The 19,504-nt window shown below is 42.9% G+C and overlaps 1 long non-coding RNA gene across 3 annotated transcripts in view; it reads right to left on the minus strand.

The window, feature by feature from the left end:
- LOC141413873 (uncharacterized) overlaps nt 1-18,855 on the minus strand; it is a 42,935-nt gene extending 24,080 nt beyond the window's left edge. The window contains exons 1-2 of one of the 3 annotated variants that reach the window (XR_012438845.1): nt 18,365-18,833; nt 10,133-10,269 (exon numbers count right to left, since the gene is read on the minus strand). This is a non-coding gene — a long non-coding RNA (uncharacterized lncRNA). Of the gene's footprint in view, nt 1-10,132; nt 10,270-18,364 lie in introns of all 3 variants that reach the window. The other 2 variants (XR_012438846.1, XR_012438847.1) reach the window with 2 other exon arrangements.
- Between the last annotated feature and the right edge of the window lie 649 nt (nt 18,856-19,504).

Below are 19,504 nucleotides of genomic sequence, written 5' to 3' on the forward strand. Positions count from 1 at the left end.
CAACATATCAGCTTTTAAAAATGTTTACCATTTTTTTCCGTGAAATGTTGAGAGGGCTTATTGAGGGTTAAAGGTATTGTTTTTGGGTTTTTTTGTGGGAAATTCACCCCATGGAGACATGGACAGCAAAGCCCTGCAGTAAGAAATGGCTGCGCTGCCTCCTTGACAGACCTGGGAGGACTGGCCAGAGCACTGTAGCCTCTCTAAGCACTTTTCACTTTCAACAAAAGATCATCAGGCCTCTTAAAAAATATTATTCTATAACATTCATAAGGGAAAGGAAAACTTAAATTTTGACAATGCCAAGAAAGTCTGTCAGGGAGGAAACAAAGTAGAGATGAACAGTTACAGACTTCCTCAGCTCTTGTAGAAGCAAGAAACACAGCAATGTCAGGGTGGGCTTTTCCCCACTTGAGATCCACCTCAGGCTAGATGTCCAGGATGTGTGGTCCTGAGGCATGGCACCTGACTGAGGAACACCTGTCTGAGGGGTCACTGTACCTCCCAGCCACTCTGGCACCTGGGAGTGACTTTCAGAAAATGGACTGTCAGTCTACTGATAGTTTTTATCCCCCACGGGCCTCGTCTTCCTCAATTACAAGAAGGGGTTGACAAAACAAGCTCATAATCCCTTACCCAAGACTCCTGAGGTCAGCTGTATTTTAGAATTTGGGGTTTTTCAGATCTGAGAAAGGTAGTAAGGTGCCACAAGTATCTGTTTTAATGTATTATATAATATCCCCACAGCAGAGTCTGGCGCATCCCCCACAATCTCTCAGAGACACTGAAGGTCTGAGAAGATACCACTGAGGGCCTCACAGGTCCTTGTCCTACACAATTGCACTGCTCACATCTCTTAATAAAATCCAGTTTTTGGCTGTTGGTGCCACTCGTGTGCACTTGGTGAGGACCAGGTGCCTCTTTTGTGAACCGGCAGCTCAGGAGAAAAGCCAGATTTTGGGAATGTTACCTGGAGACCAAAGAAGGCTCACCTCATCCCAGAGGTTAAAGCAGCCAATGAGATAGTGTGTGACCATGTATGGGACAAGCTGTACCCCCTCCATTTCTGTAACCTGCTCTAAATGGTATATAATGAAGGCACCCTTTGTTCTTGGGGCTCAGCCTTTGGACTTGAGTCCATTGAGTCACTGCTGGCCTGCATAATAAACTTGCTTCCTGAAAGCTTTGGTGCCCTCTCTGTCTCTGTCTGAGCCCTCCTGCAACATTTCTGGGGTGCTTGTCTGGGATTTGGAGGGTGGTGTTTTCACCTCCTTGTTGCCGGCTCAGTGTCCCTGGCCCGCTGGGAGGGCCACCTCTGCCAGGCACCACCAGACCATATTGATCCTAGGGGAGATAGCCTCTCTCCTGGCAAACCAAGGAGGTGAGTTCCAGTTGCACAAAGGAACCCAGAAAGGTTTGGGAACCAACTTGGGAGCCCTGCTCATCAGTCTGGTAAGAACCTGGGTTCAAATTCAGGCCTGCTTCAGGAGGCAGAAGGGGAGTCTGATCAACTCCCAAAGACACCTGAGTAACCCCCTTTTGGGGGTGAAACCATGTCTTTCAGGTTCAGGGAGTGGGGTGGAAGTACTGTGCTGTGTGAGAGTGTGTGAAAGTGTGAGCCTGAGTGAGTGTAGAGTCCTGATCTATGGGTCCATGGCAAACTCATATGGTCTAGGGTGAGCCCTCCAGTCTGGGGTTTATATGAACTCACTATGGCCAAGAGACACCTAAATCCCCATGAGAGGAGTGGCTGGAGATGGATGAAGTGAGTGGTGTTATTTGTTTTCCCCTGTGTGCTGGAGAGGAGGACCCCTTACCTCCTCTTCACAGACCTCATCCTTTCCATCTCTGTCTTTGGCTTGACATCTAGCAAATGGGAGGAATGGGAGGAGGTCAGAATAAGAACCACACTAGAGTGCATGTTTAAGAACTTAAAAGGGGATTTAATGAAGATTATGGGGGTCAAGCTGACTCCTGGCAAGCTTATAACCTTGTGAAATAGACTAGTCTGATTTTGGTGTAGGACAGCCCTTGGAGAGGTCATTAGATAAGATCATAGTCAATAGAATTTTTGAAGTGGTTTTAGGGGAACCTGGACACCCAGATCAATATCCTTATATTGATTGCTGCAGTCCTCAGTTGACCCACGTGGCTAAAGCTCCATCTAGAGGAAGCATGTAGGGTCATGGTAGCCAGGGTAGAAGTTTCCAAGTGCAGGGAAAAATGTAAAAAGACAGAGAAACCCATATTAGCACCTAAGGGGACCCCACCCTCTTATGTGCTACTGTACCCACATTTGCCACCACCATCTGCCTCTTCATCTCTATGCTTGGAAGGGGAAGCAGCATCCGATGGGGAATCCCCAGCTGCAAATATGCTTATAAGGCTGAGCCTAGGAGTCCTTGAGACCACAACAATCCCATCTTCTTCAGGCCCCATGAACCTCATGCTCAATTTGAACCCACCAGTCCTCACTCCACAGCTCCCTGCCAGACTAGCCCCTAGGTTCAACCAGGAACACTTGAACAGTCCCACTATGGGCTTAGCCTCTCCTTGGGAACCCACCACCCTGCAGATGCCTGTGAGAGAAGTCCAGGGTCAAATATATTATGACCAGCATGGTCAGATACAAGGAGGAAGGCAAACATTTGTCTACCAGCCCTTCACCACCATAGATCTCCTTAATTGGAAGCACCTTTACCTGCCCCCTTTTGTGGAAAAGCCTCAAGCCTTGACTGATCTAATGCAGTCCATCATCCAAACTCACCTGGACAGACTGCACCTGGACAAACTGCTGACAGCTTCTTCTGACTCTATTTAATATTGAGGAGCAATGCTGTATAATCTTGGCAGCTCTAAGGTGGCTGGAAGACCATGCCCCTGTGGACACTCTAAATGTCCAAGCCTATGCTAAGGGCCAGTTTCCTGAGGAGGACCCCCAGTGGGACCCTAATTACCAGAAATTACCAGTGGCTTCAGTGGTATCAAGAGGCATTATTAGAAGGTATGAAAGAAGGAGGAAAAAAGGCGATATATATGAGTAAGACAGCAGAAGTCCATCAAGGGCCAGATGAGAGCCCAAGTCAGTTTTATGAGCCTTCCATCTGTACACCCCTTTTGATACAGAGGGGGCTGAAAACCAGAGGATGATTAATGCAGACTTTGTCAGCCAGGCCCAGGGGACATAAGGAGAAAGTTGCAAAAGCTTGATGGGTTTGCTAGTATGAATGCCAGCCAGCTTCTGGAGGTGGCCACAAAAATCTTTGTCAATTGAGATCAAGAAACCAGACAGGATGCTGATAGAAAGATGAGAAAAGGAAGGTAGATCTCCTTGCTGGAGCTCTACCCAAACAGTAGGGCAGGGGCCAGCATGCAGGCCATGGCAGAAGAAGAGGCAGTCCCCATGGATGGCAGTCAGTGCACCTGGAACAGCCTCACCCTAGAGAGGAACTAAGGCAGGACCAGTGTGCCTACTGTTGTCAAGAATGACACTGGAAAAATGAATGTCCCCAATGGTCTAGGGACCCCCCAGAAAGCCCCCCTGACCAGAGGCTGAGGCCAAGTTGTTGAAGGAAAGTATTGGCCTGCTCAGGGGAGAAGCAGCCCCTGGGAGGAAGATGTTGTCAGACTGGCCACTTTTGAGGATTGTGAGAAGGACTAGGACAGACCGGGCTCCATTCTATTGGGACCCCAGAAGCCTATGGTCTGAATGAAGATGGGGGCCTTTCTGTTGACCTAATGGTAGACACCTGTGTGACACATTTGGCTGTAATCTAACCCATGGGCCCTCTCTCACAGAGACATGCAAACATTGTTGGGGCCACGGGAAATCAAACTTGCCACCCCTTCCTCTTATTCAGAAAATGCAATCTTGGAAAGCATGAAGTAGGACATGAGTTCCTTTACCTTCTTTATTGCCCTGTGGCCTTTATGGGCAGAGATTTGTTGTGCAATCTAACCTTTGACTCTGATGGCATGGCAGTTTTAAAGTTGAGAGGACCTGAAGCCAAGATTCTAACCCTCATGGTTGCACAGGAGGAGGAATGACAACTCTATGCCTCTAAAGAAATTCCTGAGATGTGCCTGAACTTCCCTTTAAGATTCCAGGAGTATGGGCTAGGACAACTTCCCCGCTCCCAGACTGGCTTGGAACATACCCCTGGTGGGGATAGAATTAAAGCTGGGAGCCATCCCTGTTAGCCAGAGGCAATACTACATTTCTTGCAAGACCCAGGCTGGGATCCAAAATCATCTTGTCAGACTCCTGAAGTATGGGATCCTTTGGCCTTGTCTCCCTGGAACACCCCCCTATTGCCTGTCCAAAAACCAGGTACTGAAGACTTTAGGCCAGTTCAGGACCTCTGTGCAGTCAATTCAGCAACTGTTACTTTACACCCTGTAGTCTCAAACCTGTATACACTTTTGGGCCTTACCCAAGCTGAGGCAAAATTCTTTACTTGCCTGGATCTTAAGGATGTATTTTTCTGCATCCTCTTGGCCCCACAGAGCTAACCCATCTTTGCCTTCCAATGGGAAAATTCTAGTACTGGAGAAAAGGGACAATTGACTCAGACTCAGTTGCCACAAGACTTCAAAAACTCTCCCACTATCTTTGGGACTGCCCTGGCATCTGACCTAAAGGCTTTCTCAGCCAACCAGCATGGCTGCACACTCCTCCAGTACATAGATGATCTTCTGTTGGCTGAGACAACTCAGGAGGATTATATAGAAGGAATTTGCCTCCTTCTCTCCCATTTGTAGAAGGCAGGATATAAGGTTTCCCGAAAGAAGGTTCAGATTTGTCAGGATACCTTAGGTTTCACCTGTCACAAGAACAATGTAGACTGGGTCCTGAGAGGAAACAGTCTGTCTGCTCCATTCTGACCCTAAGACCCATTGACAGGTTGGAGAGTTTCTAGGAGCTTCAGGTTCCTGCTGGATCTGAATCTCTAATTACTCTCTCTTGGCAAAACCCCTTTATGAAGCCACAAAGAGGGGAGAGCAGGAATCCATGAAATGGGGAGAAAGCAAAAAAAGGCCTTTAAAGAAATTAAGAGGGCACTCAAAAATGCCCCAACTCTGGGCCTGCCAGATGTGATGAAGCTCTTCTTCCTATATGTACATGAAAGATTGGGAACAGCTGTAGGAATCTTGACCTAGCTGCTAAGGTTCCTGGCACCACCTGGTGGCCTATTTATCAAAGCAACTTGATGCAGTTTCCTGATGCTGGCTGCCCTGCCTGTGCACTCTGGCAGCCACTGCTGTCTTGGTGGCTAAAGCAGGCAAATTTAGTTTGGGACAAGAACTCACAGAGTTCCCCACTCTGTTTTGACTCTTGTGGACTATAAAGGAAATTATTGGTTAACAAACTCCCTAATTGTCAAATATCAAATCATGTTATATGAAAACCTATGTATCTGGCTAGAGATTGTTAAGACTCTAAAGCCAGCCAACCTATTACCAGTTCATTCAGGCCCACCAGAGCATGACTGTTTAGAGATTATAGATGAGGTATTCTCCAGCCGGCAGACTTGACTGACCAGCCTATTAGTCATTTGGATGTTGAGTATTTCACGGATGGCAGCAGCTTTGTCCAGGAAGGCACACATTTTGCCAGATATGCATTATGACATTGAAGCATGACCTCTGCCAGTTGGGACATCTGCACAAAAGGCTGAGCTTATTGCTCCCATGTGGGTGTTCCAGCTCACTGCAGGAGTGTGAGTAAATATCTATATGGACTCTAAATATGCCTTCACTACTATTCATGTCCATGGAGCCCTATATAAAAAAAGGAGGCTCATTAATTCAGGAGGAAAAGTGTTAAATATGGACAAGAAAATCTGGAATTACTAGAAGCTGTATGGTCTCCTAAGCAAGTAGTGGTCATGCACTGTTGAGGGCACCAGAAGGGGGAGACATCATCTGTTTGGGGAAATAAAAAGGCTGATAGGGAAGCCAAGTGGGCAGCCCTCACAAGAGGACCAACCTTGGCCTCACTGGCAGCTGCCTTGTTCGTGTGCCCCTTATCTGAATGGGACTCATGGTATATTTCACAAGAACAGGCTTGGTTTGAGACTGAAGGAGGAAAGTTTACTGATGGCTGCATTGCCATACCTGAGTATGCCATACCTGGCTCCCACATTTGTCAAGAAGTTCCATGAAGGAACTCACTCAGGGAGGACAGCTCTCGAGACCACCTTGGTCCAGCATTTTCATGTCCTCAAGCTCTCTATCATAAGTAAGACAGTATGTGAGAGGTGCAGTTTGTGTGCCAAAAACAATCCCCGACAAGGGCCAAGAGCACTATCCCAGATGCAAAGTGTTGGAGGAACTCCTTTTGAAAACCTGATTGTGGACTTTACTGAGATGCCACGGGCCAGAGGTTGTAAATATTTGCTGGTGTTTGTCTGCACCTTCTCAGGATGGGTGGAAGCCTTCCCCACTCAGACTGAGAAAGCAGGAGAAGTGGCCAGGTGCCTGTTAAAGGAAATCATCCCTCAATTCGGAACACCTGTGTCTATTGGGTCAGGCAATGGGCAGGCCTTTGTGGCTGAGGTGGTACAGTTGATGGGTAAGGGATTAGGAATAACTTGGAAGCTATACATGGCCCACCACCCACAGAGCTCAGGGAAAGTAGAACATATAAACAGGACTCTAAAATTACAATTGGGAAAACTACGCCAGGACACCCACCTACAATGGGATCAATTACCACCCATAGTCTTGCTCAGGATTAGGTCAAGCCCCACCAAGCGGATATGTCTCTCCCCTTTTCAAATTCTTTTTTGGATGTCCACACCCGTTATTCAAGAACCTGCAAGGGAATCTTAAGGAAATAGGTGACCTCACCCTGAGACAGCATATATAGGCCCTTGAGTTGATGCTCTCAAAAATCAATGACTGGGTAAGAGAGAGACTCCCCATTAGCCTGACAACTCCCATGCACCCTTATAAACCAGGGGATGCCGTTTGGGTAAAGGAATGTAATATTCAACTACTAAAGCCCCCTTACTGCAGTTAAAGTAGCAGAGATTGTTCCCTGGATCCACCACAGCCGAGTGAAGCCAGCTTCCCTTGAGTGGGAGTGCATTCCTGACCCAACCTCACCATGCAAGATCACCCTTTGGAACGCTTGCACCTTTCCTTGACAGGACACTGCTTCCCAGGGGACAACAGGAGACCACAGACAATGAGATGTCAGCCCTGCTCTAGTCACTCCTCTAGTCACTCTGGAAGCTGACTAGTCTATGCACAGTGGAAGCTTGAGGAGTCGCCCATCTCACCTTTGAGGATGAGTCTCCCCTGTGTGTTCTTCTTGCTAATTTTCGTCATCTCTCTACCTGGGGACCCCCAGGTTTTGGACTGTGACTCATGTATGTGCACTACCCGAGCAGGGAGTGCTGTTACCAAAACTCTGGTTTTCCATACTTATTATTCCTGTGCAGGCATCATTGCTGGGTCATGCACCCACAACCAAACCACCTACTCAGTGTGCTTTCGTGATGGTCAGTACATCTGTTTTAATCCCATCTATCGCCCTCAGGAGCAAGGGCTAGAGGTCTGAAGCTTCACCAGCACTGAGAAGCTCATTAACTGCACCCAGGTTAATGACCCTACAAACCTGTGTCCTATATTTTGATGTGTATGCCACAATAGCTGAAAACACCAGGCCATGGGGCAATTGTTGGGTGGGCTAGCCTGGGAAAGGACCTATAGGTTAAATAACAAGTATGTATGCCTAGAAGATGACAGTTGGACATCTAGTTGTATATACTATGAACAACTCTACTGCCCTTATTGGGGTTGTGAAAGGTGGGCAATTTGGCTTGAAGGGGAGGTCCATACCTCACATGAGACTGCCATTCTTTTACAAAAAAGGGAAGCAACCCCTGACTACACTCTTGGTGCCTATAAACCTGTAAATTTCACTATTTTCACCCTCAATGAAACAGGCTGGGAAGTTGGGAAAAAGTTTGGCATTTTAATCAATGGAAAGGGAATAGACCTCAGTACTTTGCTGCATTTTCAACTCATCACTCACAAGAGCTCCTCATACCAGGTCTTTCACTCTTTTTATGAGGAGATACAAAGTGAGCTTCCCATCTCAGTAAAAACCAAGAACTTGTTCCTCTCACTAGCTGAGTCCATAGCACAAACTCTGAATATAACTTTGTGTTATGTTTGTGGGGGAATGAATATGGGAGACCACTGGCCATGGGAGGTGAAACAACTAAACCCACAGGGGCCCTTAGATGAAACCACTCTCCCTATCCTTGGGGAGAGCATTTGGCTCCTAAAAACCTCTTTTATTGGGAATGACTGTATCTCCTGTCAAAAGGCCAATTCTCAACCTCAGTAGGGGACTTGATCTGCTTGGGACAAAAGTTTTACAATGACTCTACTCAGAAGACTCAGTGGTGGGGGCCTCCCAATCACATGGAGCCCCAACCTCACCCGCAATAGCCTGGAATGATCTAACCACAGGCATAGAGTGGTGGGCACCTAAGGGGCTATATTGGATCTGTGGGGAACAAGCTTACACAATCCTTCCCAGCGACTGGTTCAGATCTTGTGTGCTAGGCACCATCTGGCCTTCTTTCTTCTTGCTCCCCCTCAGACAAAGTGAAAAATTCAGAGTCTCCATATATGAGGAAAGGATAAACAGGAAAAAGTGAGATGCCCTACAATTAGGGGAATGGAAGGATGATGAAAGGCCTCCAAAGGGTCATTCAATATTATGGTCCTGCTACATGGGGAGAAGATGGCTTCTGGGGTTATTGCACCCCAATCTATATTCTCAACAGCATCATTTGGCTTCAGGCAGTGGTTGAAATTATAACTAATGACACAGCTAAAGCCCTCAACAGATTAGCCAAACAACAAACTAAAATATGCAATGCCACCTACCTAAGCCATTTGACTTTGGACTATTTGCTAGCCTCAGAGGGCGGAGTATGTGGAAAGTTTAATCTGACCTACTGCTGTTCACAGATTGATGATGAGGGAAAGGTAATTAAAAAGATTACCAATAAGATGAAAAAGCTTGCCCGTGTCCCTGTGCAGACCTGGAAGGGGTGGAGTCCCAATGACCTATTAGGGGGCTGGTTCTCAACCCTAGCTAGATTTAGGACCTTAATAGGGACAGCGTTCCTTGTCTTAGGAGCATGCTTGATACTACCCTGCCTGATGCCCCTGGTACTACGGTCTTTCAGGATCATTATGGAAGCCACTGTAGAAAGAAAGACAGCTGCTCATGTGATAGCACTATGGAAATACAAACCCCTAGATCAAGATGATGCTCTTTGACACATGATCATATATGGGACAAGCTGTACCCCGCCCCCCCCACCAATTTCTGCAAACTGCTATAAATGGTACACAAGGAAAGCCCCCTTTGTTCCCGGGGCTCAGCCTTTGGACTCGAGTCCCCTGAGTCTCTGCCAGCCTTCTTAATAAACTTGCTTCCTGAAATCTTTGGTGCCCTCTCTGTGTCTGTCCAAGCCCTCCTGCAACACTGTGAAGCCAAAGAATGAACTCCACGGACAATGAGAGCGAGGAGATTTTATTGAGATAGAAAAGTGTAAAATGGGAGAAATGAGCTCTAGAGTTGAGGGTGGGGAGGGGAGTCCCAAGAGAGGGTGTCTGAGAAGTGACATGATCTGAGGATTTTAACCACCTTTTCAATGGCGTTGCTCAATCTTTATGCTTATTAGGTGTGCACAAAGCAGCATTTTGGTTGACTGTGCCGGCAACATTCTGATTGGTCAGTCCTGACCCTCACACCATCCTGTCCTGCCTTTCTTTCTTTCTACCCTTTAAAGGTCACAGGGAGGTCATAATGGAGGTTTACAGGGGCTCTCTGTCTCAAAGCCATGGGTGCTGATGTATAAGAATTTCTTCCTTTTCCAAGATCCTTCCTTTACCTATTCTTCCTGAAGCTTGCTGAAATAGGACTGACCACCTTATTAGGGCCCTTTCAGAACAATCCCTCCCTTATTCCCCAAGGTATTTGGGAACGTGCCCTTTAGGGATTTCTCCTGCTTAACATTTGTGTTAGTCAGACTATCCATCACTGTGACAAAATACCTGATATAAACAACTTAAAGGAGGAAGATTTATTTTGGCTCACGGTTTCAGAGGTTTCAGTCTGTTGTTGCTTGGCTCCATTATTTCTGGACCAGAGGTGAGGTACAGCATCACGGCAGAGAGCCTAGGGTGGAGCAGAGCTGCTCACCTCACAGTGGCCAGGAAGCAGAGTATGAAAAGCTGTGATTATGAGAAACAATGCACATATAATGTAGCAAGAGTGGCTTTTTCTGGTGTGCAAAAACCCTTGCATAGATCTATAACTATTTAGCAAAGGCGGGTTTAGGTAACAAAGCATGTAAAGCAAAATGTAAATGGTATAAGCACCCTATTGCCAAAGCTCTTTTGGCAACTGAAGTTTGAACTCAAAGCGTTGCTCTTGCTAGGCAGGCGCTCTACCACTTGAGCTACTCTGCCAGCTAAGTATTCTATAATGAGTCACACAATGTCTAGACAATTCAACTCTGTCACAATTTAGCTTTTGTTTTAGTTCTTGCTTTTTGTAAAAACTGTTGACAACACATCATTCCAGTTCTCCTGATAACTCCTTGTATCTGTCACTGATAGATGATTTTGCCAGGATCCTCAGCCTCTTGATGGTTGTAGATAAGCACAAGTGAAATGTAAGGAACATTCTGGATTAAGGTCAGTGGCTTCCAGTGTCATACCTCTGACCAAATTCTCATGTACTTCCAACACAGTCACCATGTATCTAGCAAATAGTTTTTCCACTGACAGCTGCATAGATAGCCTCTGTTTGGGAGGGGAAAGGGTCAGAATAGCAGTAACACTCTATGTTTATGCCTCTCCTCTCCACTCACAACAGTGGGACTTCCAGTTCTCCAAGTTTCTCCCATCACCAGAAGCGTTGCACATGGGCTCTCAAGTGAACTCAGGCTTCACTGTTGCCAAACATTCTTGCCAATAGGTACGCTTTGGTTTATGTGCTTGTGCGCTTTTTAGTGTCATTTTTCCCTTTCTGTAATGTCCCACTTCTAGACTAACACACAAGACCAGGGGAGGTTAGGGAGTGGACAGGAAGATAAATACAAGCTGTAGAGGCTCTTCTGCTTATAATTACCTCTCATCTCTGAACTCCAGAGTAGTGTTTAACACCAGTCTCACATGTCGAACTGTCTCACCTCCTGGTATCATGGCCTATGTTAATTCCCTCCCCATTAGTGATGGGATGTCATTCTGAGACAATAAAAAGTTATAAAGAGATTCTAGTACAGCCTTGAGATGATTGCAGTCCCAGCTGATGGCTTCACTGTGACTGAGACACCTTGGGACAGAGGCATTTAGCTAATCCACACTTGGATTCCTGACCACTGACAAAGTGGTAAAATAACATGTTTGTTGTTTTAAGTCATTAAATTTGGGGATAATTTGATAGGCAAAACACATATACACAAGAAAGAATACAAATAAAGTGTAGGTTCAATGGGTTTTTTGTTTTTACCAGGTGGATACACTTGGGTAGGCACTGCCCAGCTCAAGAAATGAACACTGTGAACAACCCGAAGCTCCCTTCCACCATTACCTCCCAGAAAGGGACTGCCATTTTCATGTTATCCTTTTAGAATGATTTGTCTACATTTTCTCCTTTTTGATTAATTGAGACAGGGTCTTGCTCTATAATGCAGGCTGGCTTCAAATTCAATATCCTCTTGCCTCAGTCTGCCAAGTTCTGAGATTGCAGGCGTGAACCACCACACTCGGCTTACTTTTGAATTTTATAAAAGCAGAATCATGAATGTTTTTGTGCTCTGGCTTGTTTTGCACAACATTAAATTTGTGTGATTCATGTAGCACCACTCATTGCTGCAATATTCCACCACATGAATATATCATGATTTATTTTCCATTGTATTGTTGATAGACATTTGGGGACTATCAACAAATAATGCTGGAATGAACATTCTTGTATATATCTCTTGCTCAACATATATAGTTATTTCAGCTGAGTATATACTGAGAAGTGCAACTTTCAAGCCATATATTCAATAAATGCTGGCTAAACCAGTTCACATTTTCCCCAACAGTATATGAATTTTCTCATTTTTCTGCATTCTCACCAATGCAGCCTTTTTAATTTTAATATTGCAATGGGTATGTTGCCTTAGCCCATTGTGATTTTAATTTGTACCTCATGAATGATCATGATGTTAAGACTTCCTCTGAGGGGCCATATATATCCAGAACTCTTGATGGAGAGGGGTCTGCAGGGCAGGTTGACATATCCCTCTGCCCAGTCTGGCTTCTACTCCTTTTTTCTCCTGCATTGATCCTTAATAAATATTCTGCAGGCCAACTCTATGTTAACATCTGCTCCTTAAGAATCTAACCTGTAACAATTTGCTCCTACAATAGTACATCTTATTTATTGTCATTTATGGTATTTCTAATCTCTGGGCTTTTGTCAGTGTACACCAATACTTGTTTCTTGTAACACTGTGAGTTAGTAAAATGATTTAAGTCCTATATATGCTATCCTTTGATATGTTTGTTAAAATTATATTTTAAATCTTTACATTATATTATTATTTATAAATTTCTTGGTAAAATTATAATACTTTGATATTTATAAGACAAGATCCCTCTTACTGATTTTCTTTTACAAAAAAAAAATTTCTAGGCTACCCCTATGCAATTACAACTCCTGTTGAATTTTAGAATGAGACTTCCATTAAAAAATCAACTTCCATTAAAAAATGGGTTTTGCTTGACATCTCTCTGAATTACCAGACTAAATCAGAGAGAACAGATATCTTTATAAAATTGCATCTTTTTATTAAAAAATAAGGCACACTTTATCATATTCTTCATTTGTTCCTCTTGGGAATTGTCTTTTTCATTATGTTTTCTAACAGCTTATTGCTAATATGTTGCAAAGTTACTGTTTTTTTATGTTTATCTTGAGTGCAGCTATCTTACAGAATTCTCTTACTTAGTTTTAGTAATCTGTCAATTAATTCACTTGGCTTTGCTCATCATATTGTGATTTGCCAGGTGTTTTTTTCCTTACTCTTTAAAATATTTGCACTTCCTTTTCTGAATCTATTCTACAGCACGATTGTTCTTTTTCTTCCTCCCTCCTCCCTTCCCTCCTTCTCCTTCTCTTTCCTTCCCTTTCTCCTTCTCTCTCTCTCTCTCTCTCAATGCTGGGATCAAAACCAGGACTTTGCAAGTGCTCTACCACTGAGCTACATCTCCACCTCCTGCTTTTTCTTATAGAAGGATTTTCTATGGCTATCCAAAGTCAAATCCCTTCGTAGCATGGTGCATGTTCCCTACCCAGCTGATTATGACTATCTCCCCCATTGCTTCTCCACACCCTTCTCTACTTAAAATTGCATTCCCCAATGCATCATGTGTCCTTGCCTCTGTGCTTCCTATTTCCTTCATGTAGAACTCTTCCCCTCCTCTCTCTCCTAGCTTATTCTTGTTTGCCAACCTTCTATTCATTCTTCAGGTTTCAACTCAAGAATTAACCCTGACATGAAGAAGCCTTCCTCAAGGCTCCTTCCTCCATGCTTCCTTTGCCCTGGTGTAGTTCTGCACATTGCACTAATGACATTGAATTACACATTGTCTGTTTGTGAATTAATTACGCAGAAATTTTCCTCAAGGATAGAGACAATAGCTACTAATATTTGGTTTCTCGGTGCCTATCAGAGTGCCCCAGACTTGGTCAGCATTCAGTATATACTTGTTAAATGCATACCTTTAACACATAAATGCATAAATAATGGAATTTTGGCACCATGCAGGCAAAGTGGACTGATATTTTGATATAGGCACTCTTTAGTTTGCACTTTTTAAACTACTATGGTGATGATATTGAAGGCTAGTCTTGTTTTAGTACAAATTTTAATTTAATCATTTTCTTCTGACTCATAGATAACTTTCTTTTCCTGTTTAATTTTATTGATACATTAAAATACTGGAAAGATTAGTTTTCTAAAGCCTAGCTGTTGTATTTTTGATTAAACAAACATAATCCAAAAGATATTAATACTTCCTTTTATTTATCAAGCACTATCTAAGCATTTGGAGAGCATGTCATCAAAATTGAAAGGAATTGAGTATTATTCCCAAATGTCTGGAAAGTAGGTGTCAGCCAAAGTAAATACGCATGAAAGAGTAAAATATATGACTCAAAGTCATCAACAAAGAGAATCTCTTTATCACTAACTTTTAAATTCTGGAAACATAATATAGTAAGAGAAGAACTGTGGGGAAGGGCATCTGCTTAATGAAAAATAATATGTATGTACACATTTTCTTTCTCAAAGTAGGGTGAGCTGTGAAGCTTCTCCCTCAGTAGCCACCTGGAGAATTCCCAGACATTTTATAGAGTTTCTTCATCAGGAGCACCCACTCCCCCAGAGGTTGCAGTGGAAAATAAAGATTGAACGAAGCAATCTATGGGTTTATAGAGTAGAAAGTGGGAACAGAAGAATAGAAAAAAATTGCTAACTTTTGTTAGCAATTACTAACACACAGCTAACAATTACCAGGCACTTTCTAGTTCCCTACCTATGCTGAGTATTTTAAATGCATTATCACACTTCAATTTCCATAAAAATATAATGAGACAGGATCTGTTCTTTCCCTCCTTCTTACTGATCAGGAAATTCAGTATCATCCTATCTTCAGCCCTGCTTAAGTGGCTGAATCCAAAACTAGCTCTCTTCACCACTTCCCTAGCTACTGAAGCATGTGCATCTCAAAGGACAGACTAAAGCTTGAGCAACTGCAGTCAGCCTGAGAGCCCCTGGCACTTGGTGTAATTGTTTTGATGTAATTCATTTTGTCAGCAACATGCAATCAGTATCCACTAGATGCTTGGCTCTATGCTTAGTGTTGGGACATCAGGCGACACAGTCACTGCTCCTGACCTAAAAGGAGCTACAGCTGGCAGTGTCCCAGACAAACATCATGAGAATGAGCGAGCTTGAAGGGTGGGTTCTTCAACAAGTTAGAAGCCAGGCATAAGGAGAAGATGACTATTTCCTGGTGGGCCTGTGGGGATAGAGTTCAGCAGAGGCTGCTCAAATAGAAACATATAGTCAAGACAAGAAACAACAGGATCTCGAATGGTTACTTCTGCCACTGTTGGCTAAGAGTTTTTCCCAATAACCCAGTGGGGAAGGTTTACTAATTAACAGCTAAAGCAGCCAGCTTGACAATCTTGATTCTGTCATCCTCACTTCCGATTGTTGATTTTACACAGCTCTACATGCAAAGAATTCCATCAGCTATCATGCATTAAGTCAGGCAGTAATTCAGCAAATATTTATTGAGTGCCTACTCTCTGCGTAGGGGATATGGAGTTGAACAAGATGGACAACATTCCTGCTCTTCTGGAGCTTTCATTCTAGCAGAGAAGACAATGAGCAACTAAATAAATACAATTATTATAGGTTATAATAATGGCTATGAAAGAAATAAACGTGGCTGTCTGATGGAGAGTAACTGGGGAAGGCCTCTGAAAAAGAGTGGTTTAAGAGCCACCTCTGAAGAGTGACATCTGAGTCACTGAGATGGGAGAGAGAGACAGCATGCCATTGCAGAGGGAGGGCCATTTTTAGGCACAGGGAACAAAGACAATAACTGAGGAGAGGTGCTTAGAACTGGGGGTTTGTAGATCTTGTTCTCATGCTCTGTTGTGTGAGAGCAAGCTGTAGGCCCTGTTTTGTAATGGAGCTATAATACGCCTATCATTATTTTGATGTATTATTATTATTATTGGCGGGACTGGGGTTTGAATTCAGGGACTCGAGCTTGCTTGGCAGGCACTCTACCACTTGAGCCATGCCCTGCCATATTGTTATTTTGTGTGCCAGAAATAAGTGGTGTAGCAATAAAATATTTGTTTTCATCCTCTTGCAAAAAATTCACATTCTAAAACTTTAAACAAGTCCTATATTTTGCATCTTAATAGAAAAATGGAATACAGAGCTAGAAGAGGTAACAGATATCATCTAATGCAGATCCTCATTTTAGATAAAAACATTGAGACCCAAAAGTGAACTGAAAGACCCATGGACACTTGATTTGGTAGTGCAGACCTGAGGTTAGAAGTCTGAATTCGAAATTATGTTTGCCATTTCCTTAATAGATTAAAGATGAAATATTTGTAATAGGTAAGCCCTCAAACTATTTGTATTGAGTATTTATTTTGAAAAGGATGAACCTGATTTTCTTCCTTTTAAATTTCTCCCACTTACTTTTCCATCTACCTTGAAATCCTTCCAAATTCAGTTGTTAAAAAGCAAACCAACTGTGACAGGATTGTTCACACTCCTCTTAGCACAATGTGGAAACGAGTGTGTGTGACATGGTTTGGCCGCCAAGGGAACTGAAGACTCCTGTCCTGGTCTTGTTACTCATTTGTAAGTTCAGTCAATTAGTGCAGTTGGCTGAATATAAGGAGGCTAGGTTTAAGACAGGAAGGAGAGGTGGGACTTTTGGCTGTCACATCTGTTGCCCACACCTGCTTACATAATTGGCCCACAGCAGGTGAGTGAACTGCTTCTGTTAAACAGATCAGCCTCAGAAGGCCAGGTGTTGCCAGATTTACAACAAACAAACTCCTACACAATTATTGTCATTGTATATAGGAAACACACTTGTACATTTGGAAATAAGGCTTTTGGAATCATTGATACTGTCCCCCTAACTCATAAGAGATAAGTTTTTACTTTTGTCAGTGTTGTACACCTATTAGCTTACCTAGTCCAAGATTCTAAATTTTGCTTTAAGGGAAAGAGCTAAATTAATATATATATATGTATACATATATATATGTATATATATATACATATATATATATATATATGTATATATATATATATGTATATATATATACATATATATATATGACATCTGTATAGCTGTGATGCTAATTGTTGCTTGTTCATTTATATATAAAGTGTGCTTATGTTCCCCAAATATATATGCATTCTAAAATGCAAAGCTTAGGAAAAAACTGTATCAAGCAGGTGTCCCTCCAAATTAAAATTGTTAGTAATCATTAGCCTTTTGCAGGCTTGTATCCAGATATTCTTAATTGTAATAAGGAAAGCTTAATGTTGCTGATGTAATGCTGTCAATCATAATTATTATCCTAACATGCTGTACGCAATGGATATAACTAGACTGGTCTGTCAATTGCTAAACTACACTTTGAGTCCTTCTTTAGAACATTTAGAACATCTAGAATGCAAAGTGCAAGAGACAAGACTTAGAATAACCATGGTTAAAATTTTTAGCAGCAATTAAGCAATTGACAGTCTAGAAAAAACTACTCAGAAAAGTGGGAAAGTTGTCAAATTCCAAATGGAGTCACTTGTGTCAGCCCTTCAAAAAAGTAACCAAAACCGAGAGGTTTGGAAGGAAAAGTTCATAAGCACACCTATGACAGAAAGCAAACTCATGTTTTTTGGCCAAGGCCTCCTATTTACTTATTTATTTAATTTTTTAATGTATGAATATTTATATTATTATTGAATATCTACTTGTTTAAATTCTTAAATAATAAGATGACTGGCTGATTTAGGAGAACACAAAGAGCAAGTGGAAAGACTTACACAAAAATTCAAATTATTAGGTAATTCAAGAAATTCACACTGCATTTTATCATGACGCCATCTCATGTCTATAGCAGTGTCAAAGTAGAAAAGAGCTCTAGTCCTGCCATTTATTAATTTATGGAGTCTTTACTCCTATATCCAGCCAATCCCTTCTTGTGAAAATGCACAGCTTGGTGGTAGTGGTTACTCTCTTGTTGCAACAGTATTTGTTACCCGTTTCTAAGAATGTTCAACACCATAGACCATCTTGGCCAAATGAAGACATTTTCTGTGGTCATGAAGCTCTTGTTAAACATTTGGGTGTAGATTCCATTCCTGGCTCCCACATGATCAGTCACATATCTGACAGCAGAGCTTTTCTATTTAAACTTTGCACATTCACAATATGTAGACATAATTCAGTTCATAAATAACGGGAAACTTGTTATAGCAGATACATTTGCTTTGTGCCCTGTTACTTTCAGAGCATTTCTAACTGTAATTTTATTGAAGGTCTTCTATTTAAATAGAGAGTATTTCTGCTGACTCCAAACATATCTTTTTAGTAATCTATGCTCATAGTGTTATTTTAAAAGAGGACCCCCTACACAATTTATTTATTGGATGTCTTCTGACTTTTACTCCGTCTGTATTCTGCTTTAAAACAGTTTTAGGCTTAAATAAGTGCTTCTGACCTGTATACTTCAGCTCTTTGTCCCATTCTCCTGTGTTAATTTATCACTGACCAAGAAACCTGCAAAACCAGACTGGTCAACACCCTAATTCCCTGAAGACTGAGAAGTGTTCAAAAATAAGGGGGGATTTGTAAGAGGTGCATGAACTGTTTTTGCTGAAAAGCACTAACTCCTTACTTGGGCCCACAAATTAACCAAAAACAAGAGAAAGCTTGGCATCTCTGTTCCCATTTTGTACCTGCTGTCCATTACACTGAGCCATTTTCTTGTACAGTCACCTTGGAATCAAGGAAGGACAGAAATGATCAATAATATCTTTATGACAAAGGACTGAAATTACCCCTAAGGAACAGCAGAGCCTTCCAGGACAGACCACCCCTGCAAATAAAGGCAATTACCTACAATGATGAGTCTGCACCCTGAAGCAGGAGCAATCCTGTCTTGGGAACCAGATCACTCCCCTCATGTGATGATGGTGATAACAACTTCTCAGAATCCTGGAAGAACAAGGTCTGAGATTAATGGTCAACTAGGCCCCACCTGACCTATCTGACCAATGGGACACACTTGTGACTGAGATTTGTAACTATGCAGTTACAAAGTCACTGAGATTTTGTCCCCTGCCCTAATTCTTTATTTAAAGCTAAAGCTCATATCTGTACCCCAAAGATGGCTGAGGATGGGCTGAATGTTTACTTTGCCTCTTCCCCTGGCATGTCCCTGGACGTGTAATTAATCTCCTTTCTCTGCCCTTCACCGTGTCTTTTATTTGGCCCATAGTGCCCTGACCTTGACATGTGGAATCTCAGGAGTTTGGGCTTTAGGTCCAAAACTCCAGATTTTTTTTTTTTTTTTTTGGTACTGGGGTTTGAACTCGGGGCCTTCATCTTGAGCCACCCTATCATCCCTATTTATTGTGATGCGTTTTCTCGAGATAGGCTCTTATGAACTATTTGCCTCGGTTGGCTTTGAACCGCTAGCTTCCTGATCTCTGCCGCCTGAGTAGCTAGGATTGCAGGCGTGAGCCACTGGAGCCCTGCCAAAACTCGTTCTGGCCCCACTACACATCATTTATAACGATAATTGCAGCGGGGGATTTGAGGCCAGGCCAAAAAGATCAAGACTCTGAGAAGATGTGGC

The sequence above is a fragment of the Castor canadensis genome, chromosome 11 (assembly GCF_047511655.1).
Source record: "Castor canadensis chromosome 11, mCasCan1.hap1v2, whole genome shotgun sequence".
NCBI lineage: Eukaryota > Metazoa > Chordata > Mammalia > Rodentia > Castoridae > Castor > Castor canadensis.